The sequence below is a fragment of the Haliotis rubra genome, unplaced genomic scaffold (assembly GCF_003918875.1).
Source record: "Haliotis rubra isolate DU_JTF1 unplaced genomic scaffold, ASM391887v1 Scf330, whole genome shotgun sequence".
Taxonomy (NCBI): Eukaryota; Metazoa; Mollusca; class Gastropoda; order Lepetellida; family Haliotidae; genus Haliotis; species Haliotis rubra.
In genome coordinates this window covers 514202-532224 of record NW_025767003.1, presented here as the reverse complement: position 1 = coordinate 532224, position 18023 = coordinate 514202, and the positions used below count along the sequence as shown (strand labels likewise).

Here is an 18023-nt window from a genome sequence, read left to right as displayed (position 1 = left end):
CACCATTAACCAGATAACGAACTGTAACTCTCATTCTGCAAAACACAAGCATGCTGTGGAATAACACCAGAGTGACGCTTTCTGCTTCTTTGATTTTTCTTGGATGTTTTTAATTAAAACTGGGTTGAAATATGTTTAGTCTAAAATTTACCATGTAACAATGTATTTTGGTGGCAGTATATTTTTTAAATGGTCATAAGTGTAATTTGCAAACATTTTCTGAGATATATTTTTATATTTTCAAAAATAAAACCCCATGTACATGTCATGATTGCATACAAACGTCTACAGAAAAAAGATGTAATTATTTTCTTCTTAAAACCATATTGACAGGTTTTTATATAACAAGGGTCAAGTAAGTAAACTCTCTACCCAGCTGTAATTGTCAGAGATGACGTTGCCAAGGTGATGAGGTATGTACCAATATGGATCCATTGTACCTAAAGAGAATTCCCAATAATGAGTGGAGCGACTAATTGGAAGCTTCTGTGTTGAATTATCGATAATTAGCCCAATATCATGTCCTGGTGATTACCTTGTAACAGAATACCCACCTAGCATTTGCTATTTCCGAATACGAACATGACCCTTCTTTGATGAGGTCCCAATATAGTAATTGGACAAATATTGGCTCGGCCTAATAATACTGACCTATATATCGTGCTTGGTGCCTTGTCAAGTTGTTTCCATTAATAGGTAATGACCTGGGTCAGTGTTCGAGGCAGCTGTGGAAATGAGCCTTTTTACCTTGTTAAGAGGATTTTATGATTAAATTTATGGATTTTGTTTGGTTTTACAAAGAAAATAATTATGTATTTTTCTATGGAAGTTCGTATGGCACTCATGACTTGCAACTGACCATTATAACAGCTCTATAGGTGTTAGGTCAGTATCATGTTTATTTCATAGAATATGTTCAAAGAATGCCAATACAGGTCAGTAGCCACAGTGTCTGATGTGATGCAAGTGTAATCTGGAAGACAATGTTACCCATGATGATACAGGTTTAATTGGTCTCCAGCAACCCATGCTTGTCATAAGAGGCGACTAACAGGATCGGGTGGTCAGGCTCACTGACTTGGTTGACATGTGGTTGACACATGTCATTGTATCCCAATTGTGTAGATCCATGCTCATGCTGTTGATCACTGGATTGTCTGCTCCAGATTCAGGTGTAGACTGCTGCTATACTGCTGGAATCTTGCTGAGTGTGGCATTAAACAGCAGACAAACAGTTGAAGACAATGTTAAACCCCACCTTACCTCATGTTGTTCAGGGCCGGTGGGGTAGGCTTGTGGTTAAAGTGGCTCGTCACGCCGAAGACCTGGGTTCGAATCCCCACATGGGTACAATGTGTGAAGCCTATTTCTGGTGTCCCCCGCCGTGATGTTGCTGGAATATTGCTAAAAGCGGCGTAAAACCAAACTCAGTCAGTCAGTCATGTTGTTCAACACAGGATAACCTGGCTTGGATAGGTTTACCATCACCTTGTGAAAGAGGGCTAATTGCATTCTGTTAGGATGAGTTGGTTTCTAGTTGACAATTACAGAATCAATCTACCATGCTTAGTTGCCTCCCTTAGCCACACCAGGATTTGCTAAATGAGGGTTTGAATCCCAGAATTTCCCTGATGGCATGATCTTTGATCTGTCAGCACTCTACCCATGTTTAAGGTGTTTTCTAACATTGGAATGGCGCTACCGTAACCATAGTGAATCACTGTTTTGAAGCCATGATCAGCATATCATGGCATCGCTAAGGGACATAACTCTGTACATATGGCATTTGTATTAAGTGGCTGTGACCTAAATAACTGAATTACTTTATTAAGTAAGAAGAGATGTGAATTATGATTAAACATGCATCATATGACTTAAGACCGCCCCCGTGGTGTAGTGGTTAGAGCGTCCACCCGGAGAATGGAAGGTCGCTGGTTTGATCCTCGTCCACGTCATACTAAAAGATGTTAAAATATGGTACTTGTTGGTCCTTGCCTGGCGCTCAGCATTAATGTGTACAACAAGGACTGGTCGGCTCGGAGTCAGTATAATGTGTCTGAGTGGGGTATTCATGCTTCACTGCAGCATGGTATCTCAGTGAGCTAGCACTATAAAACCAGCTTAAGTCTGGGCTAGTACAAGCAGCCACACATACACATACATCACGTCATCATATGAGCGAAATATTCTTAAGTGCAACGTTAAACCCCATTTCACCTCACCTCATATGACTTTATCTGTATTGATGGAGCGGAGTCAGACTCTCTGATGTTGTGAGTGGCTGTCAGAATACCCTGATAACATGGACCATTGTTCACACTATCAGTCATTGGATTGTCTAGTCCACAGGTAATTATGTAGATGTTGCCGTCTTGCAGGACTTATATTGCCAAGTGCACTGTTAAACAATAAACCCACTATACCACTCATTAACCATTATCAAGGCCATGGAAGTAATGAAATTTCAGGTAAACAGCAGGAATCAGCTTATCATATGCTTCATATAATCTCAGTGGAGTAGGAACATTCGAAAGTGATAAAGGTACAGCACAGATGTTAAGGAGTCTTAATCAGTTTAGATCGTCTCTTCTGTAGATAAACAGTCCTCTCAACCAGACGTTTACATAACCAAACATCTCACCAAGGCTTTATAGTGATTATAAAAGTGCATTTGTTTGCACTTACAATCCTTTCTTATCATCCTCACAAGTTATATAGCTCCTTGATGATTTCCTCATCATAAAACCTCCACATGACACTTTAATGACTCTTGAGATGATTCTGATCTGTTTTCCTGGACTCAAGTTGCAGAGCAAAGGGATTTTCATAGTCTGTCATACAGACCCTGAAACAAACATATACAAGAAAGCCCAAGTCTAGATTATGTGGCAAGTCTAGATTTCCGGGCTCCTTTTCATTATATTTTATTTTTTATTATTATGAAAAGTTGTTTTTCTGTAAAATATGTCCATTTCAGAGACTAGTTGTTAGTCTAGGATTTTCAGTAAGTATACAGGAAAAACGTGATGTGTATAGTATGCATGTTTCCTTGCCACGTGTCGCCAACAGCAACCATATTTTGTGACTTGTGACCATGTTAGCATGGGTTTATGGATAACATGTCCATGGATTTGAAAGTATTTCTGCATGTGGGTGTTGAGTACTGATGCCTTCACCATATGTACAATGGAGATAGTTGAGTCTCAAGGCAATTGTCTGTAATCTGTGGTGCCAGGCAGACTGTAGACTAACGCTTAGTGTCTGAATATGTATAATTTTGATTGTAACAAATAAACCCATTTAAATTGAAAGGAGCCCCAAGGAGACCACAGATTCAGAACCTGGAGAAATCTAGACTTGCTTCATTTAGGGCTTTAGCACTGAGGGAGGGCTTGGCTCTAGGGAAATTAATGTGGTTCAGGGACTGTGAGAACCTCGGCAGACTGTAATGGTCGGGGATCAAGAGAGTCTCAAGAAGAATGTCAGACACAGGAATCCTGGAGATTCAGGACAACCTGCTGCTGTGTCCATCTTGGTAATGGTCATCTGTTGGATATCACCAGGTAGGGGATCCACCCAAGGAAAGGGGGACCAATGGCAGCAAACCATTTTCATAGGAAACATATAGGCAAAAGAAATACAATACATTTTGTGCAAGGTCTGTAGGTGCGATTTCTAAAATTGATTAATTGATTGAGTTTAGTTTTACGCCGCACTCAGCAATATTCCAGCTATATGGCGGCGATCTGTAAATAATCGAGTCTCGACCTGACAATCCAGTGATCAACAGCATGAGTATCAATCTGCACAATTGGGAACCGATGACATGTGTCAACCAAGTCAGCGAGTCTGACCACCCGATCCCGTTAGTCGCCTCTTACGACAAGCATGGGTTACTGAAGGTTCATTCTAACCCGGATCTTCACGGGTTTCTATAATTGACTTTGAATGCAAAGATAACATTGAAATGATTACAGAAAGTGAGTTAAAAATTTGGCTTATTTTTTTATCTTGACAGTTTCACTTAAAACAAATATATTGTGCTAGCTATCCAAATGTTTTGCTTACTTATTTCTGTTCATCTGAGCTCCAAACATGGATATATGGAAGCTCTTGTTCACTATTTACTGAGTGTTTCAGTGGTGCGAAGAATTTCATTATCACACATTTGTTTACACTTATTCTTTAGGCCAGACCAATTTTATTTCTTGTTTTACGGATCCGCCTGTCATATTTTTTCAAGAATAAGAAAAAATATAAAAATTAATTTTCCCCACTCAAAAAATAAAATCCTAATGTTTTTTATGGGCCAAAAATGTAAACTTACAAGAAATTCTTTTGGATTGTCTTTTGGCCTCATATACACTTTGAGTATTTATACACTTCATAACTTGCCCAAAGTAAAATACTTTGAGTATTTAGAAGGAATATTATGTTGACTGGTGATTTCATTTATTTATCTTTCCCTCCTGCCTTTAGGTTTTCTGAGGACAAAAATCTGTAAAACATGAAAAAACATTGGTCTGGCCTTATTACTTTTATAGTGGGGAAGTGGGGTAGCCTAATGGTTAAAGTGTCCGCTGATCATGCTGTGGACGGGGCAGGTTTGATTCCCCTTGGGTACAATGTGTAAAGATCATTTCTGGTATCCCCCACCATGATTTTGCTGGAATATTGCTAAAAGCAGCACAAAACCATACTCACTCACTCACTCACCTCATCCACTCACACTCAAATCCACATTCCAAGTATATATGTAACTTCTGGCTCCCTACGTATTGCAAAATGGCAAAATGACAGATGGATGGGATGTCAATCTTGGTGCCTTGGTTGATTCTGATGTTCATAGTATCAATCACTGGATTATCTGGCCCATTCAGGCTGCTATGATATAGATGTAATATTGATGATTAAGGCAAATAGAAAAAACCCCAGAGAGGTATAAATGTCTTGAAGACCATACAAGCCCAGACATTTGTTTCAGAGAATTTTTTAATTTTTATTTTAGTAAGTAAATATCATCAGTGCATTTTTATTGGAAGTTCAGGGAAGAGAGTGGAAATAGTGGTAGCCATAGATTGTGTCTGTAATTCTTTTCAATTTGGTTTGAGACAGATGCCACAATTAAAACCCTTTCCTCTATACCTGTATCCATGTGTGTCACATGTTCCCTTGTTCCATTCAGACTTGAATCAGCAGAATGGTTTATTTTCCGCTTCCTTCAGATCCGTTTGAATTAATGCAAAGGTTAGTTAAATCGTCCATTTCTTGGTGCAATCTCTTCCTTACTCTTTTTTAACATTCCAAGAATTCTAGAATCAAGTCAAGAGGTCATTACGAGTTTAAGGTTTATGTGTTCTATTTTTGGTGCCGATCAATAGGGCCAGGTCCACTGAAGAAGAATCCCATTGCAATACACAAGTATAAACCCCACAGTTGGAGTTATTCTGGAATCGCTTGATCTATGGCCTTAGGCAGTGATTTTGATGAGATTTAGCCAACATGGTATTATAATCATTTTTATCACTGCCAATCTTATGTATCAAACATTTGAGCCTCCTTCAAACACTGAATTATTCTGGCCCATCAAATTGTGAAGTGGAGAGAGATTCTGTCTATTTTAGGTAATGACGTCTACGTAGACATTGATTGCTCGGTAAAGGTCAAAACTGTTCGTGAATATTGACCTTGAATATTTTGTGTTGAGATGCATCATGTACTACGTCTGAGAGGAAGATTCCAAATAATGTAAACTCCTGTGAAAAATGGATTCAACAATGGATGGATATACAAAATGGGATTCCTTGAGAAATAATTGAAGATGAATTCACTGAACAAAAGTCATTTTTCCATTTTCTCACTTTCCTTGTCCAACACCAAGCTAGGTAATTCCTTTCTCTCTTTGGAGTCAACAATACCCCAATACCTTTGTCCTTGTTTGACTCACATCTAAACAGACCTCATGTACCCCATGCTTGTCTTCCTGTGAGCATTCTGGGCCTAGATTTTCGAGCATTCTTATCCAATATAATGTACATTAGCATTAACTTCCGACTATCTTAGCGCTAAGAGAGCTTGGAAAATCTAGGCCCAGATCCAGAAATTTCCTTCCTTACCTCGTTCTTGAGGATCAGAAATGTGTGTCATCATATTGTGAGGTTAAATATCATTGCTTACACTATCGACCTCTGGTTTTACCCTGATTTAATTGGCTGAATATAGACGTAATGCATGCACTCATTTGAAACATCAAATTCAAACTTTCATTCATCTTTCTCACCTCACTCAACACCGAATAAAGGAAGAAACAAAATCAATAAAAATACTCCTTGTATTTGCGATGAATACCATAGTACTTGATGATGGGACCTTCATCTTGTTACCAGACACTTAATGTTCTCCCTCTTCAACTGGGAACCCTTTTTCATTTGCTTTCATCAATATCACTGTGTTAGTTAGCTCGCCAGCTTTCCTAAAATAGATCCCTGTGTAGCTACATCAATGAGTCCATGAAATTAGCCAAACAGGAGCGTATCTATCTGTGACAGAGGTGCTGTCTATTAAGGTATATCTGATGGTTGAACTCTCTGTGACAGTGGTGCTGTCTGATGACGTATGTCTGATGGTTGAGCTATCTGTGACAGTGGTGCTGTCTGATGACGTATGTCTGATGGTTGAGCTATCTGTGACAGTGGTGCTGTCTGATGACGTATGTCTGATGGTTGAGCTATCTGTGACAGTGGTGCTGTCTGATGACGTATGTCTGATGGTTGTGCTATCTGTGACAGTGGTGCTGTCTGATGACGTATGTCTGATGGTTGAGCTATCTGTGACAGTGGTGCTGTCTGATGACGTATGTCTGATGGTTGTGCTATCTGTGACAGTGGTGCTGTCTGATGACGTATGTCTGATGGTTGTGCTATTTGTGACAATGGTGCTGTCTATTAAGGTATGTCTGATGGTTGAGCTGTGGCAGTGGTGCTGTCTGATGACGTATGTCTGATGGTTGAGCTATCTGTGACAGTGGTGCTGTCTGATGATGTATGTCTGATGCTTGAGCTATCTGTGACAGTGGTGCTGTCTGATGACGACGTCTGATGGTTGAGCTATCTGTGACAGTGGTGCTGTCTGATGACGATGTCTGATGGTTGAGCTATCTGTGACAGTGGTGCTGTCTGATGACGACGTCTGATGGTTGAGCTTATCTGTGACAGTGGTGCTGTCTGATGACGCACGTCTGATGGTTGAGCTATCTGTGACAGTGATGCTGTCTGATGGTTGTGCTATCTGTGACAGTGGTGCTGTCTGATGGTTGTGCAATCTGTGACAGTGGTGCTGTCTGATGACATATGTCTGATGGTTGAGCTATCTGTGACAATGGTGCTGTCTGATGACGTACGTCTGATGGTTGAGCTATCTGTGACAGTGGTGCTGTCTGATGACGTATGTCTGATGGTTGAGCTATCTGTAACAGTGGTGCTGTCTGATGATGTATGTCTGATGGTTGTGCTGTGGCAGTGGTGCTGTCTGATGCTTGTGCTATCTGTGACAATGGTGCTGTCTGATGACGTATGTCTGATGGTTGTCAGCTATCTGTGACAGTGGTGCTGTCTGATGCTTGAGCTATCTGTGACAGTGGTACTGTCTGATGACGTATGTCTGATGGTTGTGCTATCTGTGACAGTGGTGCTGTCTGATGACGTATGTCTGATGGTTGTGCTATCTGTGACAGTGGTGCTGTCTGATGACGTATGTCTGATGCTTGTGCTATCTGTGACAATGGTGCTGTCTGATGACGTATGTCTGATGGTTGTCAGCTATCTGTGACAATGGTGCTGTCTGATGCTTGTGCTATTTGTGACAATGGTGCTGTCTGATGACATATGTCTGATGGTTGTCAGCTATCTGTGACAATGGTGCTGTCTGATGGTTGAGCTATCTGTGACAATGGTGCTGTCTGATGGTTGTGCTATCTGTGACAATGGTGCTGTCTGATGACGTATGTCTGATGGTTGTGCTATCTGTGACAATGGTGCTGTCTGATGACATATGTCTGATGGTTGTCAGCTATCTGTGACAATGGTGCTGTCTGATGGTTGAGCTATCTGTGACAATGGTGCTGTCTGATGGTTGAGCTTATCTGTGACAATGGTGCTGTCTGATGACGGATGTCTGATGGTTGTCAGCTATCTGTGACAATGGTGCTGTCTGATGGTTGTCAGCCATCTGTGACAATGGTGCTGTCTGATGGTTGTGCTATCTGTGACAATGGTGCTGTCTGATGACGTATGTCTGATGGTTGTCAGCCATCTGTGACAATGGTGCTGTCTGATGGTTGAGCTATCTGTGACAATGGTGCTGTCTGATGGTTGAGCTATCTGTGACAATGGTGCTGTCTGATGACGTATGTCTGATGGTTGTCAGCCATCTGTGACAATGGTGCTGTCTGATGGTTGTCAGCCATCTGTGACAATGGTGCTGTCTGATGGTTGTGCTATCTGTGACAATGGTGCTGTCTGATGACGTATGTCTGATGGTTGTCAGCCATCTGTGACAATGGTGCTGTCTGATGGTTGTCAGCCATCTGTGACAATGGTGCTGTCTGATGGTTGAGCCATCTGTGACAATGGTGCTGTCTGATGACGTATGTCTGATGGTTGTCAGCTATCTGTGACAATGGTGCTGTCTGATGGTTGAGCTTATCTGTGACAGTGATGCTGTCTGATGACGTATGTCTGATGCTTGTGCTATTTGTGACAATGGTGCTGTCTGATGACATATGTCTGATGGTTGTCAGCTATCTGTGACAATGGTGCTGTCTGATGGTTGAGCTATCTGTGACAATGGTGCTGTCTGATGGTTGTGCTATCTGTGACAATGGTGCTGTCTGATGACATATGTCTGATGGTTGTCAGCTATCTGTGACAATGGTGCTGTCTGATGGTTGAGCTATCTGTGACAATGGTGCTGTCTGATGGTTGTGCTATCTGTGACAATGGTGCTGTCTGATGAATAGGTCTTCAGCAACCCATGCTTGCCACAAAAGGCGACTATGCTTGTCGTAAGAGGCGACTAACAGGATCGGGTGGTCAGGCTCGCTGACTTGGTTGACACATGTCATCGGTTCCCAATTGCGCAGATCAATGCTCATGCTGTTGATCACTGGATTGTCTGGTCCAGACTCGATTATTTACAGACCGCCGCCATATAGCTAGAATATTGCTGAGTGTGGCATAAAACTAAACTCAGTCACTCTGATATTGCTGGAATATTGCTAAAAGCGGCGTAAAAACATACTTACTACTCACTCACTCACTGCAGCTATCCTGTTTGCAGTGGTTGAGCACTGTGTTCATGTTAATTCTCTTAAGGTACATCTCTCAGTGTTAATGATATATAATGTTATTATGAACAGCCTTGTTTGCTGGCCCATCAGCTGCATATACCACACTAATTATCTTATGATTACATTCCTATTTCCACAAGTATTGTCTACGTCAGCTTGATGATGGCATATTAGATTTTGCTGACTTCTTTGACTGTACAATCAGACCTGTCGCCTACCATGATCATAAGCTGAATAATCAGTTATTTTTAGTGTATTGTTTAGCTGATATCGATGGAAATTAGATTTGTGATGACATTGCGAGAACTAGAACAAAATGCGTTCCAGTTATATCTGTGTTGATTGGTCATTTGACGCAAACCAGCACTGGCATTTCAGGAAAAAAATTCTCAAGAGACGAATGGCTACATTGTTGCTATTCTGGGCAAGACGGCAGTCGTGATGAAGCTGCCAACTGCTGATGGTGTTGTCGTGGTCACAGTTGGAATCATTCAGTGATTTTGAAAGTTGACGCTGATGTAGGCCATGCACAAAATATGGTGTGGTTCCGATTACAGCAATTATTAAATTGGGTTAGTTTTTTTAATTTTGTGTTTCTTTGAGGATTTTTATCTTAAGTTTCGATAACACAATGTGGGTTGTAAAACTGAAAACTGTTCTCTCTGTCACCCTATAGTCAGGAGATGTATCATCTCATCACATTAATATATGTTGGTGCAAATTGATATTTGTGAAGAAAACAAAAATTCTCAAGAAATTTCTCTTTTCGTATATCTTAAAGATTCTAATGCCAGAACAAACTGTTTTATGTAATGACAAATTTCATAAAGAATTTTCTGGATTTCATCTTCTTTTATTCTTTGATACAGATACAATGTTTACTTTTACCTGATGATGAGACCAGAACAGGCCCTGAAACGTATCAAAGAATAAAAGAAGATGAAACCCAGAAAATTCTTTATGTTCATCAAATAGCACCTTCTAAAATGCCAATCAAGCATCTAAATTTTTCAGTAATTTTTTATTTTGTTTTCAATTCTAATAATTCAGCATTTTCTACATGTCTTAAGGCTGCAGATGGATATAGCAATCAGCTGATACTCCCTTTCATAAAAAGGACATACAAAATATCCCATCACATGCATGTATTTTTCTATGTTGTCATGTTTTTTCTTTCGATAATTCTAGGGAAGCTGGGGTAGCTTAGTGGTATAAGCATAAGCTCCTCACACCGAAGACCCGGTGTAACAGGCCAAACTGTCCCCTGGCAAACCTTCCCTCGGAAACTTTTTAGCCTAGGCCAAACTTCTCTTCCCTCCCCCGGCTAAATCTTCCTCGGGGAAAGTTTGTCCTAGGCCAAACTTTCCCCACCCTTGAATCAGCTTTAAAGGCTACTTGTTTCCCATCCTTGTTTTTATGTCACAAGGGGGAGATTCTGGACTAGCTAGGCTATTTCTTCCCCAACCTTGTTTTCATGTTTATGTTTGTCTTGAAAAGGTCAGAAATGAAAACAAGACCTAGCTATTCACGTGAGTGAGTGAGTGAGTTCTGTAAATAATCGAGTCTGGACCAGACAATCCAGTGATCAACAGCATGAGCATCGATCTGCGCAATTGGGAACCGGTGACATGGGTCAACCTAGTCAGCAAGCCTGACCACCCGATCCCGTTAGTCGCCTCTTACAACAAGCATAGTCGCCTTTTGTGGCAAGCATGGGTTGCTGAAGACCTATTCTACCCCAAATCTTCACGGGTCCTATTCACGTGAACACATTGATAAGATATTTATGTTGATGTCAAGTTCCATTAACAATTTACAGGTCATCTTCATCTTCATATATAACATGTACATGGTTCCCATTTTCTTTCAATACCCTTCTATAAGGTGAGATTAAAAAGAAAAGCAAGCATAAAAGCAAAGATATTATATCATTACTATTGTTTTATATTATCATTAACTTATTTTTATATTTCAATAATTTACTTATCCCCACTTACTCAAAATTGGCTTATGTCAAAATCATTACTATATTCGAAACTTTAACTAAATACCCAGTTTTAAACTTGGATTTGCATATCCATCCAAAATTTTATTCCCTCACTCATGGCTTTAAATATGGCATCCATGTCGGCGACATCAACTTAACAGTTGATAGCAGATGTAAACATGAACACAACAACAACCCAACACAATATCTGTATCAAATGCTGTATCATCTATCATTCCATTATATTGCCTTATTCTGTATTCAAAAGACAAGGTTTCATAAGGGATATACAATGTACTTGGCCCATGGATATCTGAATCATATTTCATTCACCCCAAGTGATTATGGATTAGTATACAAGCTTATATGAATAATGTTCCATTACATTTATACATAAATACAACAAATATTAGATAATAAACAGCATGATAAGAGATATATTACATCTTATTTACCCATCAAATGTGCGATTGAATGTTTACATCTTATGGTGGACAGATGAAGAACTAATGCAATGTGTCTTCATAGGAATGGCAGCAGGAGCAGGATGGATTTAGAGATAAATGCCATTCAAACATGTATGCATTCAAATCACTAAACCCAAGTCAGAGGCAAAAATGGACTATTTAGCAAAAATGTGTGCCAAAATATAAGTCAAACCTACTGTCGGTTTATAAGAGCAAGGGTGGGGAAGAAGTAGCCTGGCTAGGCCAGAATCAACCCTTTTGATATAAGAGCAATGGTGGGGAAGAAGTAGGCTGGCTAGGCCAGAATCTCCCCTTTGATATAAGGGCAAGGGTGGGGAAGAAGTAGCCTAGGTAGGCCAGAATCAACCCTTTTGATATAAGAGCAATGGTGGGGAAGAAGTAGCCTGGCTAGGCCAGAATCTCCCCCTTTTGATATAAGGGCAAGGGTGGGGAAGAAAAGAAGTAGCCTAGGTAGGCCAGAATCTTCCCCTTTGATATAAGAGCAATGGTGGGGAAGAAGTAGGCTGGCTAGGCCAGAATCTCCCCCTTTTGATATAAGGGCAAGGGTGGGGAAGAAGTAGCCTGGCTAGGCCAGAATCTTCCCCTTTTGATATAAGAGCAAGGGTGGGGAAGAAGTAGCCTGGCTAGGCCAGAATCTCCCCCTTTTGATATAAGAGCAAGGGTGGAGAAGAAGTAGCCTGGCTAGGCCAGAATCTCCCCCTTTTGATATAAGAGCAAGGGTGGGGAAGAAGTAGCCTGGCTAGGCCAGAATCTCCCCATTTGATATAAGAGCAAGGGTGGGGAAGAAGTAGCCTGGCTAGGCCAGAATCTCCCCCTTTTGATATAAGAGCAAGGGTGGGGAAGAAGTAGCCTGGCTAGGCCAGAATCTCCCTTTGATATAAGAGCAAGGGTGGAGAAGAAGTAGCCTGGCTAGGCCAGAATCTCCCCATTTGATATAAGAGCAAGGGTGGAGAAGAAGTAGTCTGGCTAGGCCAGAATCTCCCCTTTGATATAAGAGCAAAGGTGGAGAAGAAGTAGCCTGGCTAGGGGCCAGAATCTCCCCCTTTGATATAAGAACAAGGGTGGAAAATAAGTGGCCCAGCTAGGCCAGAATCTCCCCCAATTGTCATAGAAAAAGGGGAGACTTTGCCTAGCCCAAACTTTCCCTGGGGTAAGAATATCTTAGGACAAAACCTCCCCGGGGAAAGTTTGGCCTAGGCCAGATTCTCCCTGGGGAAAGTTTAGACCGGGGAAGAAATGGCCTGCTATACCGGCTTCGATTCCCCACATGGGTACATTGTGAAGCCCATTTCTGGTGTACCCCTCCCTCCATGATATTGCTGGAATATTGCTAAAAGTGGTGTAGAACTGAACTCACTTATTCATTCATAGAATTCTGAGCATTTGCATGAGTAGAAAATTATTAATTTAGCCATGTCAATTTTATCGCCTCTTATTGATATGTTCTAATCGACTTTTGATAATAATAGCCAAATATACTACTGTATTTACATTTACACATAACATATCATAACAATATATTTTTAGTATCATGAAAATGTAAAAACATCTCCGTCAAGAGAGAAGTGGTTTTGATATGCCAAGATGTTGTAAGACTTGCCAGGCATTGCAGATATCATAATATAATTTATGTTGTTTACATTCATATCTGCCTTGCAATAACTCTATTGTTGCATAAATCTGAACGACTTCCGAAGGAAATGGTAAGAGATCAGAATGGTGGCACTTATGGCCGTCATATTGGAGATCTATGAATGAGATCAAGATGGCTACCAAATCTACCCTGTATGTGATAATAATGAAGCAACTGACAGCAGCTTTAGGCCAGCGAGCCGAACTCTCTCACCTCTCCTCAGTACCGTCTTCTGATCATGGAAAATGTCTTGCACATGTGCACCTAGACATCCCCAAACCTTCACACCAGACACTTGGAATAGAAGTGACAAAACCCTTTCCACATCCATAATAAATCTCTGCTAAAAGCCGAGTCGATTGTACAATTGTGACTATATCATGAGTATATATTTGTTTCAGTAGTATTACAGCTGTACGAGTCTGGACCAGACAATCCAGTGATTGTCGCCATGCGATATGATGACAGAGCATGTGTTTATGAATTACTATGAAATACTGATGATACCAGGTGTTGGCGAAAAGGTGAGCGTATCCTGCCCCACCAGTGGCACCAATCATAAACATGCTACGTCTAGTTATTTGTTCACCTGAAATATCAGAAGACTGTCGTTCCAAAACACATACATGATTCTAAAGTTAAGGAACACAAAGAAAGCGTTAAAGTTATTTCTTTGACATATTAATTTAAATCATGTAAGCAAATTCTTTAACATCTTTTGGGTTCTATATTGTAGAGAGTAATATCATGGTGGCAGTTAGGTGCCTGACTCTGAGATTCTGGGTTCTATATTGTAGAGTAGTAATATCATGGTGGCAGTTAGGTGCCTGACTCTGAGATTCTGGGTTCTATATTGTAGAGAGTAATATCATGGTGGCAGTTAGGTGCCTGACTCTGAGATTCTGGGTTCTATATTGTAGAGAGTAATATCATGGTGGCAGTTAGGTGCCTGACTCTGAGATTCTGGGTTCTATATTGTAGAGAGTAATATCATGGTGGCAGTTAGGTGCCTGACTCTGAGATTCTGGGTTCTATATTGTAGAGAGTAATATCATGGTGGCAGTTAGGTGCCTGACTCTGAGATTCTGGGTTCTATATTGTAGAGAGTAATATCATGGTGGCAGTTAGGGTGCCTGACTCTGAGATTCTGGGTTCTATATTGTAGAGAGTAATATCATGGTGGCAGTTAGGTGCCTGACTCTGAGATTCTGAGTTCTATATTGTAGAGAGTAATATCATGGTGGCAGTTAGGTGCCTGACTCTGAGATTCTGGGTTCCTATATTGTAGAGAGTAATATCATGGTGGCAGTTAGGTGCCTGACTCTGAGATTCTGGGTTCTATATTGTAGAGAGTAATATCATGGTGGCAGTTAGGTGCCTGACTCTGAGATTCTGGGTTCTATATTGTAGAGAGTAATATCATGGTGGCAGTTAGGTGCCTGACTCTGAGATTCTGGGTTCTGTATTGTAGAGAGTAATATCATGGTGGCAGTTAGGTGCCTGACTCTGAGATTCTGAGTTCTATATTGTAGAGAGTAATATCATGGTGGCAGTTAGGTGCCTGACTCTGAGATTCTGAGTTCTATATTGTAGAGAGTAATATCATGGTGGCAGTTAGGTGCCTGACTCTGAGATTCTGGGTTCGAATCCAAGATGTGACCCAACCCCAAAAGTACTAGAATCTGTAGTTCACTGACAGGGGTTCATAATTATTTTAAAAAGCCACGTGCCACAGGGCAAGTGACTTTAAGAAAGTAACCAATTTACTTAGTCCTGACCAATTTTCCACTTGCCCTGATTTTATGACATAATCATGATGATGTAATTATGAAAGAAGAAATCAACATGGTATTTGATGTTAACGTTTACTGGACTATTTATTGAAAAGTGATAAATAGCAAAGAAAGATAACTCTAATTTATCATCATTGCAAAATTTAAAAACTACATTTTGAGCAGATATGAAATTAAATCCAAGTTTATTTGCAGTTTGAAACCATAAAGTGGAAATTATCTAGTAGCCCTCTGACAAGTAAGATACCATTATTTGATTGCCCTCAAAATGAAAACTGACTTGTCCCGGCGTCGGGCGCTGGGAGTTTTAACCCCTGACTGAGAAAGTGTAAGCCAAAATGTAACATATGTAAGTACCTTGGCATGAAATTCATGTCATCCTCTGTCCAATGTCACACTCATCCTGAAAGGTTTAATTACCTTGCTTCCATGTCTACTCTACTTTCATGTATTGCCAATACTTTTCTGCACTGTCTGGTAGCTTTATCATTAACCATCGACCTGTGAAGATCCAGGTTAGAATTGATCTTCAGTAACCCACTTTGTCGGAAGAGGCGACTAATGGGATCGGGTGGTCAGGCTCGCTGACTTGTTTGACACATGTCATCGTATCCCAATTGCACAGATTGATGCTCATGCTTTTGATCATTGGATTATCTGGTCCAGAATCGATTATTTACAGACTGTATATAGCTGGAATATTGCTGAGTGCAGCATAAAACTAAACTCACTCACTATCATTAACCATCCTCAACAGGCTGGGCAACTTTATTACCGATTACGAAGTTCAGGAATGAGAGTTGGGGGGACATCAGAAATGGCCTTAGCACGCTTGTACAAACAGGGACATGATACCTATGGGTGAGTGAGTGAGTGAGTTTAGTTTTACACCGCGACTCAGCAATATTCCAGCTATATGGCAAGCGGTCTGTAAATAATGGAGTCTGGACCAGACAATCCAGTGATCAACAGCATTAGCATCGATCTGCTAATTGGGAACTGATGACATGTGTCAACTAAGTCAGCCCGATACCTCTGATGGATGGCATGCAGTGGAGAATACTTGACCACATATCTGTCTGGGTGCAATTGTATAAAACAATCTTAGCACTAAGGTGATCGTAACTCTCATACCTTAACATAGACTTAGCGCTAAGGTTGTTTTGTACAACGGCACCCAGGTGTACAGAACAGGGAAACTTTGTAGTTAAGGTGGATTTTTTAAGAATTATTAGCCAATATGAAGAGAAACACTTTTAATGGGTAGACAACTTCTTTCTTGAATAGTTGTGAAGTTTCGGTGTAGATCCTAACACCGTTATCAAGCAAATGATACATGACGTTATGCACAAGGAGAATATATACATGAAGGATATGTGAGTTAATACAATTGAAGAGGTTAATGTACAGTATGTTGACATAATGAAGCTTGTTGTGATTACAGAGAATGAATGATGCCAGATGGACAAAGGCTAGGGACGGGTTATTTCTAATATGTTTCAATATTTCATATGGTTGAAATCTTCTTGGTTTATGAGTAATGACATCTTAATTATAAGAAATGTCTTGAAGGTGATTTAATTCTAAGACTGTAAAGGGCACCATTTCCTAAGCGATTGTGTCATTTGTCCTCAGCTGTCGTGAATGAGGTTTGAGGGCACTGAGGCAAGGTTGCCATGGCAGGCTGTGAAACATTGCAGTTCAAGGTGGATTGACTGTTTCTGGACATGGAAACCCTATTTACTTTAGTCATCATTCATAGGGACTGTCTGATTTCCAGGACCTGATATTAAAGGCTTCGTATTTGGAGTAATTTTTAGATGAAAGATGTTTCTCACGTCAAACAGAGAATCTTTTATTGCTCTTACTGTATGATTGATGACAGAACAGAGGGTTGGTTTGATGTTTAACAATGCATTCAGCAATATTCCTGCTCTATGCCGGCAGTCTGTAAATAATCAAGTCTGGACCAGACAATCCAGTGATCAACAATATGAACATCAATCTACGCAATTGGGATGTGATAACACAGAACAGAAGGATTCTGACTACAGACCATTGTAATGTTGCTGACTACAGACCACTGTAATGTCGCTGACTACAGATCACTGTAATGTTGCTGACTACAGACCACTGTAATGTTGCTGACTACAGACCACTTGTAATGTTGCTGACTACAGACCACTGTAATGTTGCTGACTACAGACCACTGTAATGTTGCTGACTACAGAACACTGTAATGTTGCTGACTACAGACCACTGTAATGTTGCTGACTACAGACCACTGTAATGTTGCTGACTACAGACCACTGTAATGTTGCTGACTACAGACCACTGTAATGTTGCTGACTACAGACCACTGTAATGTTGCTGACTACAGAAGACTGTAATGTTGCTGACTACAGACCACTGTAATGTTGCTGACTACAGACCCTTGTAATGTTGCTGACTACAGACAATACAACCACTGCAATAATCTACGCAATTGGGATGATAACACAGAACAGAAGGAATATGACTACAGACCATTGTAATCTTGCTGACTACAGACCATTGTAATCTTGCTGACTATAGACCATTGTAATCTTGCTGACTATAGACCATTGTAATCTTGCTGACTACAGACCAAATGTTGCTGACTACAGACCACTGTAATGTTGCTGACTACAGAAGACTGTAATGTTGCTGACTACAGAAGACTGTAATGTTGCTGACTACAGACCACTGTAATGTTGCTGACTACAGACAATACAACCACTGCAATAATCTACACAAT

The 18023-nt window shown here is 40.5% G+C and overlaps 1 protein-coding gene across 1 annotated transcript in view; it reads left to right on the top strand.

The window, feature by feature from the left end:
* The window catches only part of LOC124284213, a 179589-nt gene that overhangs the window by 118817 nt on the left and 42749 nt on the right, over nucleotides 1–18023 (top strand).